General features: G+C 31.4%; 2 long non-coding RNA genes across 2 annotated transcripts; both read right to left on the bottom strand.

Annotated features, from left to right (window-relative positions):
• Positions 1-317: 317 nt before the first annotated feature.
• On the bottom strand, positions 318-2,816 carry LOC127736602 (uncharacterized). Its single transcript, XR_007999068.1, has 3 exons — positions 2,579-2,816; positions 2,110-2,221; positions 318-386 (listed from the first exon to the last, which is right to left on the bottom strand). It is a non-coding gene; the product is annotated as an uncharacterized LOC127736602 (long non-coding RNA).
• Positions 2,817-10,781: 7,965 nt separating this feature from the next.
• LOC127736600 (uncharacterized) lies at positions 10,782-16,140 on the bottom strand. The gene is made up of 5 exons (XR_007999067.1): positions 15,898-16,140; positions 14,648-14,735; positions 13,328-13,395; positions 11,683-11,806; positions 10,782-10,929 (listed from the first exon to the last, which is right to left on the bottom strand). It is a non-coding gene; the product is annotated as an uncharacterized LOC127736600 (long non-coding RNA).
• Between the last annotated feature and the right edge of the window lie 1,197 nt (positions 16,141-17,337).

Raw genomic sequence — 17,337 nt, 5'->3', positions numbered from 1 at the left:
TCGTACAACATTCATTCACACCATTCCCGATCGCACGTTACACCATTACACCATTCCCCTTACACCATACACCTTCTACCATTGCACCATATGCCATACACCATTACGCTATTCACGTTTTTTGGGAAGTTTACACCATCCAAGGGCTGTATTTGTTGTCTGTTTTATATGCATCCGTGCCGATTTAGTTTAGCATTATATATTATTAAATATTAAACACACATCTATCAGCGTCCACAGCACAAGATTTTTTAAAGTAAGAAACAAAGTTGTGAAATCTTACTTAATTTTATTGAAAGACAATACACTTTCTTCTTTATTATTGGCAAGTGACTCTCAAACCGTTAACAAACCATAAATCATGACATCCTCCACAATATACTGGACTGAAAAAAGACAATTACGTACTTGTTATATAAATGTCACATGTGGACAAGATCTGCTTAGCTTTATGGAGCACATGAGATCACCCACGATTTTTTGTGGCGTTCCTGTTGCTCAGTCTTTAGTTTTCCATGTTGTTTTTGTGTGGTGCCCTTTGTCTTATTTTTTTTTCTTTTTTGTCATTGCGTTGTTAGTTTATTTTCCTACTTCTCAGTTTGAATGTATCCTTGGTATCCTTCGCGTCTTTTTGCCACTGTTGCTTAAAGTTAAAGCAGTAAGTTCGGTAAGGGCCAAATTTGGCCCCGATTATTAAGTTTAATGTTTCAGGATAAAATGTGTTTTAAGTTGATGAAAAGACATGCGAGAAAGTTATATAGAACTATTCCTGCCTGAGTTTTATTTATAAGCATTGATTTTGACATAGCAAATAGGTTAAAAATAGAGATTTTTGCGAAATTGGACAAAATCGTCCGGATTTCAACCATAGTAAGACCTAGGTAACATAGAGCGCAGGCGTCGACAAACAAAATATTCAATTTAGATATGTAAAATGTCATAACAAACATTAGGATTAATTATCTTTGTTGTCGACGCATGCCCTCTATGTTTCTTCTACAAAAAATCAACGTAAATTTACCCGTTTTCATCGAATTTTCGCGGAAAATTAAAATGAGTGCTATTTGTGACGTCATGAATAGAACGCAAAAACATAAATTTTCAACAAAAAAAGTTTTTTCAAACTAGACATTATATTACCTATGATTCCTTGTGACATTGGTCAATAAATCCTAATTTCAAATTTCAGCTAGAATTAGGGACCATTTACTGTTTGCAAATGTATAAATTATTCTAAATACTAAGGATTTTCTTAGCCGTATTTGGCACAACTTTTCGGAACTTTTGGTCCTCAATGCTCTTCAACTTTATTCTTGTTTTTGCTTCTGAACTTTTTTGATCTGAGAGTCACTGATGGGTCTTATGTAGACGAAACGCGCGTCTGGCGTATTAAATTATAAACCTGGTACCTTTTGATAGCTATTATTTGTGTGTGTCTCTGTCCTGTATGTTCTCCCATTTATTTGTATTGTAGTCCTGTAATGTAATCTTGTCATTTTAATGTTATATTTAACATTGCCATAAAAGCGGGAGGTTTGGCTAGCCATAAAACCAGGTTCAACCCACCATTTTGTCTTAAAATGTCCTGTACCAAGTCAGGAAAATGGCCATTGTTATATTATAGTTCGTTTCTGTGTGTGTTGCATTTTATTGTTGTGTTACTGTTGTGTCGTTGTTCTCCTCTTATATTTGAAGTGTTTCCCTCAGTTTTAGTTTGTAACCCGGATTTGTTTTTTTCTCAATCGATTTATGAATTTCGAATAGCGGTATACTACTGTTGCCTTTATTAAGGGCCTTATCGAACCTACTCCTTTATATCGAAAATGAATTGTAAAGCTATAAAGTATACTATTCCAAAAACCTAATTTTTTTTACGTTTTAGTATTGTACTATTAAAAAAGAGGAAAAACTAGTATAATTTGTTACATGTTGCAAATAACAAAATTTGATAGAAGATTTATTCTCTATCAGCATTATTAACAAGTGTGCCCTATTCACTAATATAGTATAAATTGTAAGTGTACAATGCGGTTTTTTTTTTTTGGTATTTGTAAATTCGTTTTAAACGTAAAAGTTGAATTATTATGTAAGAACAAGTTTTACCCTTACCAACATACAGCATTTGGATGGCCATTACAGCTTTTCCCATCACATGGATTTATGAAACATGGCGTATGAGGTACTCCTGGTAGACAATCACTGCTATTTGGACATTCGAATGCTACAGAAAAGACATTAGCAAATTATTTTTCAATTATTGATAAAAATCCATAAATATTATAATAAGCATAATTAATCTCCAAGTTATGATATATTTGATCAAATAAACATCTATAGGTTTTATCTAGGCGTCCATGAACTAAATATTTTTTCTATTGTTGTTTATCTGAACGTTTAACACAGAAACTTCTGTATTTGATATCCCATATTCTTTGCTTTTCTATTAAGTAGAAATCATTGTACAGTTACTTTTCCCTGTCCTATATACTTATTGAATTGAAATTGGTATTACCTGGCGACTCACTATGCGTATTACTTAATTTTTTTCTCACGATTTACTATTTCATCAAATACATACCACATCTTTTTGTTACATCGCTACCACCTTTTGTATACCATATCCTATTACAACCGCCGCAGTAATTTGGCCTTGAAAATAGACATATACATGTATATATAAACAGATACTGATTAAGAGATAGACATTTTGAAATGTCCACCAAATATCTGAACCCTTAAATATCAAGTTGTTATCAATATTGTCTAGTGAACCTCAGATAATCTCGATATAACATCTGATAAAAACAAAAGCACATAAATTGTAACATTATATAATGGTAAAAGTATGAACATCATATAATGTCAAGCGCACATCTTATAATGACAAGCGAAAATCATATATTGCCGCTTCCACATCATATATGTCATTTCAACATCTTTGTGTGCATAGCTGTGTTTTTAGCCTAATATCCATCAACTTTCTTGATAACAATTTAAGATATTTTTTATAAGTTTACACAAATGTATTTCTCGTGGTTAATGTCGGCATGAGGACATGGCTTAATGTTGGATACATCAAGTGAGTAAAATTGTAGTTACTAAGAGATAATTCAAAGCTAATAACAACTTATTAATAACTCATGTTCTCTCAGAATTACCGTTTTAAAAGAGATCAAAACAGATATACGAGAATATAATCATTTGTCAATTTTCAAAGATCTGATTTGATCCCTAGATATTTTGCCTGTTTGTTATGTAGAATAGAGAATGGAAACGGGGAATGTGTCAAAGAAACAAAGTGCAGGAAAATAGCACAAAACCACCAATAGGTCATTAAAAAAAAAAATCAGCCAATCAAAATTTAAAAACACACAAAACTAACATAGGCTAGACATTCCTGACTTGGAACAGGCGACGAAATGCGACGGGGTTTTACATGTTTTGTGATATCTCAACCATTCCCTATACAATTAGCTAATATGGAATAAACAAACGCATAGCAAAACGCACTGAAAAACTCAGTTTAAAAGAAGTTCGTGTCCGATTTAAGAATAGGTAACACAAGAAACTAAGCAAAATGACAATGATCAACATGAATTAACAAAGGACTACTAGCAGTTACTTACATGCCAGCTCCAGATCCCAATTAAACTCATCTTCAACATATGAAAATCAACCATTCCCGTAAAGGGTTTAGTATCATGCAATCATAAATTATGAGAGACGGCCATAACCCGTATCATGTCAATTGCAAGATAAAGGTCTCATTTACGTACATCCAGTTTCGCCTGAAGGTGTCAGACCGCCAACTCAAAACCCAATCTTATCAACCGAATTTTGCACTTTTCTCAGCTTTCTAAATATGTGAACCATGTATATTCTGAATTGTACATGTATCACCTTTCTAATGCCAATTTTAAACCAATGTTTAAAGTCTTGTAGTGAAACACTACCGTTTGGGAGCTAGCTACTACTAAAAATAACCCCTGAATTTCTGGAAATCTCGAATAAATACATTCCCCATTTCCATTTTCAATTTATTTTATGTATACTGTGGAGCGCATTAATTCGTAAATTTTTAATGCAAACTCATAGACAAGTATATATTTTGGCTCAAAATGGTCTAAGTATTTTTTCTTTCACCAAAAGTTTCATTTCTGCAAATCTGTTTGCTAGCTTAAGTAAGCAATGGCATCGATCAAAAGCAATATTTTTGTGTTTTATATTTCAAATAAAGGCATCAGACAGAACAATTTTTATCAAGTTTTTAATGAATGAAAACCTAAAATGTACATGTAAATATTAAATTGATTCATTAAAATTTGTTTGCACATTTAAAAAAAACGATGATGTATATATCACGAAACAAACTACTGAACAATAATATTAATTGGTCATCGATGAATCTTTAAGTTTGTTGTCCAAATTCAGATATTATTTTTCATTTTGTATATGCTAATCATGTTAAATTTATACTTTCAAAATTAACTAGCGATAGCATGCTATGAGAATACACCTGTCTAAAGTTCATTTCGGTACACTTTTATGTAATATATATTTTGCATTAACAAAAATGAAAATAACACTTATAAAATGTATGCGTCTTCAGCGTTTTCGGTTGATAATACTTGATCTCATTGACATCTTGTTCTCTTAAATTTTGAATCTGTTTTACTATAAGCAATATTACCTGCATCTAGCATCCTTGCACTTCTGTCCTCGGCATGGATTTACAAAGCACTTAACTTTTTTAATTCCTTTTGGGCATTTCCTGCAACCTTGCACTAAGTCAAATCAAATATTTTGTATGAAAGAAGAATTTAGTTGTAATTTATGAATTATGAATACGCACACTCAAAATATTAAATCAAAGTTTATTTTTGCAAGTATCTGATTGTGCTTATCAAATGTAAACGCTTTCTCTTAATTTAGCCTAAGCTGACAAATTTTAATTCAAGATTACACTCCAAAAATCTTTGGCAGTTTATGACACGCCTGCAACTTTATCCTTCTTTGACAATTCTTTTAATTGTATTTCGGTCAAAGCGTTCTGGATATTGCTATAATTATAATTCAAATTTAACTTCAAAGTCATAACTTTAATGACTTGCAATCGAAAGATAATGAAAAAAATAAAATGATGGCGTTTTTTTTTTTGTTCTTCATCTATATCACAGAAAGTACCGTGTGTCACTAGTACCATAAGTACTATTGAACATTCCGGAGTTCAACATCGGTTGTTGCGGGAGTCTCATGGTTAAGAAAAATGATTCAGAAGATACCAAAGGGACAATAAAAACTGACAACGCAATATAAAAAATGAAAGACAACGCGAAGATAGATAAGTACACAAAACAATACATAAAAATCATTAAGACTTAGAAACACGAACGCAACCATCAATCTGGGGCTGAACGCAGAACCTGTGATATTTGGATTGGAAATATGTCTGTTCCTTTAGAAACCTTTACAGGGGGCGGGATATTATTTCAAAGTATTTTTTGTTATGTTGTTTATTGAGTCCGTCAATTAAGATACGATCAATGTAAACTTATGATTCCGTTGTATAATTATTCTTATCGGTAACCAATCCATCATATATACAACTATATAGCGTATAACTTAATATATGTATGTTGTTACATTAAAGTATACCCTACATTTACTTTTATTCATAGAAATTTATTTCTGAATACGATACGTAATAAATTATAAACTCCCAACGAAATTTGAAAATAGATAAAACACCAAGTACTTTTTATAAAGTAAAACAATATATTTATAACGCGCAAAATCCTTTTGGAAAGCTGCCGTCTAATCACAGCCAGTTAGATTTGACATATTAAACTTGCATTGAACAAACAAATATTATACTTCGATATTACAGTCATCGAATTACATTTTCACAGAAATCTGTAGACAGCTATTAATGATTTACAACATTATTCAAAATATAAAATAAAGTTATGATAATAAACACGATAAACATACCTTCTCTTACAACAACAAAAAGCAAAAGTGAAAAAAATATTACATTTTTCAACATCTTAAAACACGTCTCTTTCCACTACGGATTCTGTTGATACAAAATTTCAGGCAACATATGCTGTGTTTTAAAGCAATGCTGATTGTATATGTATTGCTTAAAACTGTAATGTATTTTCTCACAGAAAAACTAATAACTCGATATGAATTAGAAATAAAATATGCAGAATTACCGGATTCTTCAACTTCCTTTTACTTTTATTATGTCCATTCAAAAAGACCAAAAGATATGTAAAAACTAGTGATATGTCAAAGCATGAATGGGTTATGTTTTATTCAAACATTTTGAAATATCAAATAGCATTATAATATTATGTTAATGGCCAACCCAATGCGATTTTATTTCTACAGGTTTCACCTAATTCCATTGAATTATACGGTTAAACAAGTAGTTTTTTGTTTCCATCTGAAAAGTTGAGAAGGATGTAAAGCTTTATATATATTTATGTATTCGCAAAACAAAATCCCTTTGTATGATCAAGTTACACTTAAAATCAGTTCTAACCTCTGTTTAATACTTTTAGCATAATCTGTCATTCAACTGTTCTGAACAATCCTAGAAATGGCACAATCAGTTCGAAGGTAGAACTGTCAAAATATTTTCTAAGGTAGAACAATTCTTATTGACTTTAACGTAAGTTAAAACAGCGACAGTTAGCTGTTAGCCAAAATTAGGATTAACGAGATATTTTATAAAAATAACTGGATTTATGTTTATTTCTGTTATTTCTCCATATTTAAAATTAATTTTGAATGAAACTTATTTTTGTATGTTTATAATAATGCTTCATCCGTGAGGACAAATACTTCCAATATTTCCGTAGTTATTATCAAAAATATCAATACATTGTGTTTTGTAATATGTTCTCTTTGAAAAGACAATTACACAGGTCGAGGAACATGACACTTTAATCTTATGTTATGATACATATATACAGTATTATGTCAATGTCAGAAAATATCAACCTTTTTTGTATAAGGCTTAGTCACTATCATGACTATGGAAGGGCGAGGTTTACCAAGCTCTTCAACTGTTTCGCACTGAATACAAACAAGTTGATATTTGCCTAACATTGACCTGATATCGGCTTTATACTGAAGCTTAAAACAACTACAATTACCTGTAGTTATGAAAATGCTAACATAAGAATAAAAAATACTTTCCATCCCTAAACGAACCCTACATTGTGAAGAAAAGTGACGTGATATGAAATCGACATTGCACGAAGTACGGCATTACCTTATTACTATATGTTTTAGATAAAAAAAACAGGACGTGTTCTAGTTGCAGTATAAATTGATTTAGTGTAAGTATGTAAGTTTTGGCACACTTTTATACAGTCCATAGAGAAAAAAAAATATGTTTACAGTTTATTAAAAAAATGAACAAAATTCTTAATCATTAAAGTATCAACGATATATCAGATTATTTTGTTTGAAAATATAATATACTATTAGATAAAATTTCAAAAATAATAAATTTATAAATCAATAAATAAAATAGGCGAATAAATTTATAAAATCTATAAAATTAATCAAATAAATCAAAAAACAAATTGAATAATTCAAATGATTAATTAACGAATTAAATAAATCAAATAAATTAAACAACGATTTAAATAGATAAATATATAAAAAGAAACAGAGCTGTTCGGAACTGTTCTATTTGGTGTTATCTGTTCTTCGACGTTCGATTGTATTAAGGTTTGGACTTTTGTCCTCCATTATCACTTAAGAGACCTTAATTATCGAGATGCATGCCCTGAAATAAGTACTGTTAATGTCATTCTAAATATTGAACTGCCAAGTTCAAAAATAGTGTAGAAATGTCAGGATAAGTTTTTTTTCAAAAACTGTTCTAGGTAAAAACTTCCAAAATGTTCTATAATAGAAGTTGCAAAATTGTTGTAGAATAAAACGCTTCTGCTAAAAAGGTGCCAGGAGAACTGCCCTTATAGTTCGTGATAGATTAAAAGAAAGGTAAGAAATGACCCCAACTATATCTAATTCTAATATTTGGTGCACAAAGTGTTTCTAATGAAAGTTATTACAATAGCATTGATCTATTTTATCTTAATTTGCCGTGCCAGAATCTAATTTCACTGATCGTACTCCAAATTAAAAATAACCCCATGTCATTGGTTTGATGTCTATTATTTAAACGTTGTTATCCAATCACGACGTTTTAGTCAACATTTTTGAAAATTTTACCCAAAATGCATTATATGTTAGCATTATATTTGAAAAGGATTGTCAGATAATAAGTAGTAATGTATGTTTCAAGCTGAAAGGTCGAGCGAACCTTGTTTCAGAAGTTTCATGCCCACGGAATTTTGTAGCAAGTATTTATTTACTACAACTGATATAAAAATAAGGAGATGTGATATAATTACCAATAAGACAACTATCCACCAAAGTTCAAATGAAGTGAATGCAAGCAATTAAAGGCATCCATACTGCCGTCAACAATTAGAAAACCCAAACCGTATAGTCAGCTATAAAAGACCTCGACATGAAAAAATATGAAACCATTCAATTGAGAAACATACTAATGGCCTAATTTATAAAGAAAACAATTTACGAAAAATATGTATGACGGACATGAGCAAACGACAACTACTTAACTACAGGCTCCTAACTTGGGACAGGCACACAAATAAAGGGGCGGGGGTAAACATGTTTGTTTGCGCTCAACCCCCCCCCCCCCCCCCCCCAACACCAACCCCAACCCGTAACAGCGGTATCACAACACAACATATGAACAAACTATATAAGTCAGTTGAAAAGGTCTTAAATCATCAGATCGATACAAAGCAGAAAAAACATTTAACAAAAATGTATACCGGACGTGGCAGGGTATTTATACATTCCTCACAACAAAAAACACTCAGAGTACAGATTCTGAGAGTCAATTCAAAGCAAATTACAGCTAATAAAACAATCATGTATTTAAGACTAAAATATCAATTACTTAAACATCAAACATCCAAAGGATTTAGTGTAAAGACGTCGTTAACAGTCAGAGAAAAACATGACCTTGTGCAATGCCAAACAATAGATATCGACAGATTGCAGTACCTTGAAAAAGAGAGGCGAGGAAGATACCAAACTCAAAAGTCGAAAAAAAAAACTGACAACGCCATGGCTAAAAACGAAAAAGACCAACAGACAAGCAATAGTACACAAAACACAACATTGAAAACTAAAGACTGAACAACACGAACCCCACCAAAAACTGAGGGTAATCTCAGTTGCTCCGGAAGGGTATATGTGTATACCAGTAATATTTAGTATGATTGTAATTAACTGATAACACTCAAAATCAATATTTATACCAAGAAAATAATATTCAAAGATCTAATTACAGTGTTGAATTTGTAACCTTTTAGAATAAGTTCATTTAAAGGATTGATATGTTTACCCGGATCGTATCTAAATTAAGTTAGACTATTAAGTTTCCTATTTAGGTAATTACAAGGTATAGGCCAACGCAAACGCATATTTGACGAGCACTGTACACAGATATGTACATTGATGTATGAAGGTGTAGATGGGAGTTTACAGAATAGAGAATAATGGGATAAATACTGTGGAGTATACGTCAAAAGGACAGCTACCCAATCAAATTATACAACTTTTTTGTGAATCCTGTGGGGTATACGTAAACAAGACAGCTACACAGTCACCTTATACAGCTTTCTGGTGAAACCTGTGGGGTATACGTAAACAGGACAGCTACCCAATCACATTATACAACTTTTGGTGAAACCTGTGGGGTATACATCAAAAGGACAGCTTCCCAATCAGATCATACATGTTTTGGTGAAACCTGTGGGGTATTCGCCAATAGGACAACTACCCAATCACATTATACAACTTTTTGGTAAAACCCCTTTTCTCTTTCTACTTGTTTCTTTATATATCTAACAGCACAGAAAGTTTGTTTGTATTGCAATTTGCATATATTCTCTCCTTAGACCACCAGTCTAATTTGTAAAGTTGGTCAATTCAAGGGGAGCAACTATAATAACAATAGAAGTGTAAAATAAAGATGACGAAATGTTTTAATTGTCAGTAAGTATTGACCACACGAAATACAATGTGAAATAAAAGTATAAAAATATGAGGGTCATACACAACTGGATATGTATCTATATCTAAGTACCTCGTATGTATATATGTATAATCTCAAAGAATTTAAAAAATGTTGTATTCAAAAGTACATACGTAATATAATTCAAATTCAGTTCATGGCTGTAAGAGTGGATATGTTAATGCGAAAACAACTTGTACAATCTAAACTATACCTCTTTCAGTTTGAACCACGAGTTTTCCTGAAATGTAGTTGACCTTTAACTTCATAGGAGGTCAATCGGCATAAACGGTGTCATCGAACAATAGGTTTTTACTGAGACGTAAGAATAGTACGGGAAAATGCACGAATTCGAAAGTCGTCTAAACAGAAAATACCAGATTAAGCAACAGTAGTCCCTCCCTTTAAACAAAAAGTCGGGGTGTATCAAGATCCTAAAAGGTAAGCAGTTGCAGGATTTTTCAACTAACTACAAATCAAATAAGGAGTTGATAAACTGATTCACCATTTCATAAGAGTAAGTAAACAAATAATGTTAATCCTTTTACTTCGGACGCATGAAATTAATAACGTGTTGTTTTCATTTTTAATACATTTTCATTAAGCATCACGGAGGAATTGTGGTACTGGGGAAAATATGATACTGAAAATATTTTATACGTTAAATTTATTTTATCTTGAATGAAATGAACTTTTGTTACAATTGATAAACATATTATTTCCCCTCCTGACACATGACTTGCACTCCACTCAAGTACCAAACTGCATGACAGCCTCCACAATATGATGCACTGCAATTTAAAATAAAACGTTTTTTGTGAATTGCATTATTATCGATTTGAAATTGATTATATAAATGTCAATAGAATATGGGGACAATATACATATACAGTTTGAAGTTTTATAAAATCATATATCCTTAATATTTATTAGAATACTATAGTGAAGCTACAAAACTATTAAAACAATACATCGCCAGTGGCTTTACTTGCTTAGCAGCCAAAAGATTTATGAATACCGAATATCACCTTTTATTCATATCAAATTTGAAAATTTTTAAGGAATGTATATTTCCAAAAATCCTAGTTAAATCGAACAAGAACTGTAACATGATTAGTTTATTTAGCGATGATCGAAAGGCGATGAACTAAGTTTGAAGGTTCAAACTAATCATGTAAAAAAAATTACCATGTTTTTTTTAGAAGTATATATGTTCTTGTTCACACGTCCTACGGTTTACAAATGGTTTTAACTACTGCCATCAACGTATTTGGTCATAGCCTGACTATTAGATTGAAAATTATGAGAACACGATGCATATGTCTCTAAAGCACTTAAGTTTTTTCTGATGAAAAATCTATTTTTAAGATTAAGCTAATGACTTTTGTCCGAAAGACATAGATGAAAGTCATTCATTGTGTCAAAATATTTGTTTTTCTTTTAAAATTCATCTTTCTCATACATGTAAATATATTTTACAAATTGTGTTGCGCAATTCTTTAAACGTTATATATTTATGTATGGATGAGATTCATATAGCTTACCAACATTGTGCGCTAGGAAAACCCGGACATGTGATCGGTATACCTAGGGGTTTGCACGGATCCACAAAACAAGTCACTACTTCAACTCCCGGTAAACAGTTTGCTACACTTGGACACTGAAATTCTACAAAAAATAAGCACTACAAAATGCAGTAAAATTTCACAAATCGTTAACTTGAAACCATGAACTTTTATTTATTGTTTTCAATTAAGAATGTTTGCTCCTCTGTTATAAAATAATAAGTTTTAAAAGACTGGTATCGACTGAAAGTATATGAATAACACATCTTAAAAAGCACAAAAAAAAAGGAAAAGTCCATGTAATAATTGTTTTTGAGATACAAGCAATTGAAAATTTGGCGGGTAACGATTTTCTCTAGATTTTTTATTCGTTTAACATTGGCACCTTTTTTTTCTTTAAAAGACAATGAGAAAAACATGGAATTTATAGGATTTTCAAAAATAGCTTTTTAAACTATATGTTTTAACATTATGCAAAGAAAAGAAGGAGTTTGCGGGCCAAATTTTTAATGCCAATGCATGCAGAAAAATGGAGGATTCGAATATCAAAAACAAGAGAAGCGAACTTCATTAATAACAAAAGTTGCTAATTTTGGAAAACACATTTGGCTTTTTAACAGGAACTTTAAAATATATTTCTGTTTGGCTAAAACATGTATTACAGATCTTGCATTTCATTTTGCTTACACAAGTTCATTCAGCCAAGCACCCGGATGAGTGCAGTGTCTCAATAAGGGGTTTTCATAAATCAGTTCAGAATATACAAATCAACGATAAAAATGAAAACCGGAATAGCATGAAATGAAATAAGAGAGGAACAAGATGCGTCGACAGAGTACACGTCTTGTGCTATGATGCATTACTCGTCATGCAAATCTACACTAAGTCAAAATGTAACATGTCGTTTGTTAGTTGAGACACATATACATTTAATCGGTCAACAATAACCTGCAGATTTCTACCAAATTTAATTGTGGAAAAGAGATCATATGTGATGAAATAATTTTATCCCATTACTTGATTGATAATTCATCAAAAAGTTAACTGTAATGTCAAATTAACTTAAGTATGCTTAACCTTTGAAATAAATGATAAACATAATCTTGCATGCTTACTTTTTTCAACTAAAATCCTGCATAATTTACTTTATTCAACATCCATATTTCTGTATTTGATATAATAAGTAATCTTCTTATAAGTTGGATCATTGGTATATATTTCCTCAGATAGAATTTTCTTATACTTTGCCAGAATGTAGATTTTCCCATGCTTTTTATCAAAAATATAATAAAACGTATGGGTCACCGTGTTATTTTTCAAGCTTCAAGTCGTTCATAATTGCCCAAATTTGCATATATGTTCACAAAAAAACGCCTTTATGTGAATGAAAAGAAATCTATGAAATAATTTGAAAATGAAATATGAGAACATTGGTTTTAAAATATGCTTTAAGAAAATAAAAAGAAAAAACGGTGTCACCGACCTCGTCTTACCCATTAATTGCCAATCTGTCTCAAAATTTGCGGATTTAAGCAAAGAACTAGATCTATTTAGAACTACTATTTTACAATCCAAGATTGCGGTATAAATTAATCTACTTTAATACTTAAATAAAAATACATACCACACAGTTTTGTTACATCCATACCATTCTGATACCATAGCCTATTACAACCTCCACAATAGTTTGGCCTAATAAGATGAAAAATCAAATCGTAGTATAAATGTATATGTTACAGCTACGTATTTGCTCAAACGGCCATCGGTCTAGGGTCACAAATAAGATAATGAATAAGTCTAAATGTCTTTAAAAATTGCCTGTTGTTAAAGTTGTCAATTCCTTTCCTGCAAAGGATATCAGCCTGGACAAAAGAGTACACTTTTGACCTAATAATGACGGTTTAAATATACTCGGCTCTAATGGATCGTTCCCGGTGGGTCCATACTGCTGCTGGTTGACTACCGAGGGTATTATTAGTTTAGTTGTCAGTACTTAGTTATTGATATGATTATAACAACCTTTTCTAAAATCGTCCGTTTATACATTTATGAATTATTAAGAAACTCAAGTTTCAACACTCAGGCAGAGTTGACCTGAGATGGATTTAGCTATGATTACCAGGTTCTTTATGGTCATATGGCTCTTCAACGGTTGTTATAATCCTTTGCTTTTAACTATACGGATTTGAGTGTTCCTGAAGAAGGTACACTAGAAAAGTGCTCTGGACGGATTAAATATATAAAGTGTTGTTTTTTTTTACATTATATACAATCAGTAAAACAATGTTAAAATTTGTGAGTAGTAAAAAAGTCAAATCAGCTGCTGAAACAAGGTACAATAATCAAACATTATAGATGATAAAAGATATTGAGAAAACAATTAATCCTTTATTGGTTATTCCATTCTTGATATGTGGACCTATTTGCGCATGTATACTTCCTGCACATGACCACATATCACGGACACTGATAATCGAACAGGAGCATATTTAGAGATGTTGAACATGGACTGTGTACATTTGTTCCAAAAAGGTTATATCTATATATTGGGTTACAGACACTGTGATTCGAACATGTTTATTGGTCTATAATATACTAAAATTTAATTTAAATGTTCGTGCTAGAGTAGTCCATATTTGTAACAACTCAGTGTAGATTAAATATTGCTGTATGAGTTCGACATCCAAACACAAATTGTTGAAAACCTTAGGTAAACACCAGGTCTTTTATGATAAAACCCTTTAATTTTCTTCGTCGGAAATATTGGGTCATGCTCTTCCACTCATCATGAATGTTTTTCTATTTCTTTAAATAAAACCATCTGCAAATGTTAGACGCCTTGGTTTTTATGACGGAAAACAAATTATTTCTATGCAATGCCCATTGGTCAAAATAAGTTCAAGAAACTCCAAAACACTAAAATTTAATTTGAATCGTTGCTAACCTGCACGTTGCACCATCACAACTGATTTGCCTACATGGATTTACAAAGCATGCGAATTTTCGAATTCCATCTGGACAAACGCTGCAACCTTGTAAAAATCATAATAAGTAGTGATTAAACAGGCAAATAAACTCAGTATAGATACCAGGATTAAAATTATGTACGCCAGACAGGCTTCTCGTCTAAAAAATACTCACAAAAGTAAAAAAGGCCTTATCGAGTACGAATATGAATATAGAATTGTCTCATATTCACTTTCATGCCGGCATCGCGTTTTAGTTTTTTCGTTTATTAAAAAAATGCCGCATATGTATTTTACATTTGCAAACTCGAACGTTGCAACTATCGAAGCAGGAACTGGTCAGCCATCCGTTGACTGTTATGATGTGTCTTTTTGTCTATTGAATTATGGCAATAGCAGTTTGTGTGCCTGTTTTTCTACGGTTTATGGTATTGTGTTTGTTTTTCTACGATTTATAGTATTGGATTACCCCCCAACCACCCCCCTCCAAAAAAAAACCCCAACCCTTAACCTCGGTATCTTTTTAAATGTATTGAGGTACGTAAATGGACAATTTCGTGAACATTCGTACAATTTTGAATTGCAACTAGATCATTGGTGAATGCTTATATATGCATTTAAAAATTGTTGTACATTTTGCATGATTTTACAATTTATTTTTAGTAGAAGAAGGAGTATTGTCCTAACTGCGTTAAAAACGCCGAAAGGTTAAAAGCAAGTGTGAATTCGTATAATTTGAAGTCGAACTGTTCAATAGCTTAATCAATATTTAAGTGAATTCAGTACATTTGTACATTTGTATCTTGAATTGCTAGATATTCAATTTGGCCTATTTCAGAAAGTATAAATATTAAATAGTATATAATTTGTCGGTAGTCATAATCAGTTTTAATTTTCATGTTCGAGTAACAATTATGCAATATTTCATAATTTAAAGTGCAAACAATGCATATTTTACAACGCTTTTAACGTAAACATGCAATTTCCTTTCGAAAAGCCTTAATTGACGAGGACCTCATTAGTTCAGTATGGAACATCTAATTCATTTTTTCAACGTCCGATTTAAAGATTGCTATCAGAACCTTACAACCATAAAATTTATAATGTATTTAAATTCGAATCGGATAAAATGCAGGTTAAATTTCAAAGTTCTAGATTGCAATCTAAATCTCTAGTCTCTAAAAACATGCAAGTAAACACATTCTAAAGTATACACTTATTAACATACCTTCCGTTCTAACGAAAAATGATAAAACTAAACAGAATATAAAATATGTTGACATCTTTGAACGCACCTTCCTCCTATAAACGAACTGTGAATACTGCATTCTTTGCCGCAGATGTTGTGTTTTAAAACAATATTTCTTCCTTTTTTAATGTAACACAGAAATAGTCATGTATATGATCTGCGTCAAAAATCATCAATTTTCTGTAAATATCAATTTGAAAAATAGCAATGATAAAAAGGGCCGAAAAATCTTACCTGGAACTGTTATTTAAGATTAACAAAACAATATAGAATGTTTAAAACTGCATTACGATGTGCAATGCCGTACAGACTCAATCCATATCTTATGAATCATTCCCTTGAATATCCATGTTTTATCTAATTGTTTAGAATAATGGGATTAAATCTGCATGTTGCAACTAATTTTTCAGAAATAACATTTCAATTTAAATTTATTTTCGCATTATACATGTAATAGGTCATAGACTGAGGCTATACAAAGTTTCCAGTCTGAAAATCAAAGAAATTAAATGCCAAGTATCGTTATTGATTTTCCAAGACAAATATTTTGCTTTCTCTTTATATGTAATGAATGTACTTTTAATTTGTATTTGCAAATGTGTTGATGATAGATGATTCAGCAAGATTTTCGTAAGAATTTACACTTCAGTGCTTAGTAATGTAGAAGGTACATTCCCATAAAATCAAAATGTTTGTCGTTTAAATTTTCTACCTTTATGCACTTGTAATATATTTAATGATACAAATAAAATTTCTAAAACAAGCTGAATTGAATACAGATCAACGTATAAAGGTTGCTGACCATGTTATCCTGCCTGGAGTGTCATGTTTTTTAATGATTAACACGTATAAACAAACCAAACATAAACATAAAGTAAAACAAGTTTGATTTGAAACGCTCATTTCGAATGTAATAGCTATAAAATGACTCAAAAATAAATTATTATGTCATGATCAGTCTTTCAGTCAATTTTCAGACTTATCGACTGCGGTAAATTCAGTATTGTTTAAATAATTCGCGTCAGGTCAATTAAGATCTGTACATGTGCAGTCTATGTTCAGACTCTTCAGTAATTGTGATTTACCTGTCCACATCAACATCATACTGAATTGTCTGAAAAGATACTGAACATTACTGAAAGGACTACAAGCGAATTATCTGAAAACCGAATTTATCGCAGGGGATTTAAGCACAAAAGTTGAACGAAAGACTGACAAAGACTGAATAATTCATTGGGCAGCTATTTTCAAATGATGTTAATATCAAAATGACCGTTTAAACTAAAATTCATTACTAGTGTCGTTATCACGCATCTAATAAATCGTCGAAATAAATATGTAGAGGCTAGAACAGACAATGCACTTGACACGTAATAATCGTCATCAGTTTTTTGTCAGAGTTGTCTTTCTTTTCATAAG

The sequence above is a fragment of the Mytilus californianus genome, unplaced genomic scaffold (genome assembly GCF_021869535.1).
Source record: "Mytilus californianus isolate M0D057914Y unplaced genomic scaffold, xbMytCali1.0.p SCAF_34, whole genome shotgun sequence".
Lineage (NCBI taxonomy): Eukaryota > Metazoa > Mollusca > Bivalvia > Mytilida > Mytilidae > Mytilus > Mytilus californianus.
The sequence above is the reverse complement of the archived record's forward strand: the minus strand, read 5'-3'. Positions and strand labels throughout refer to the sequence as shown.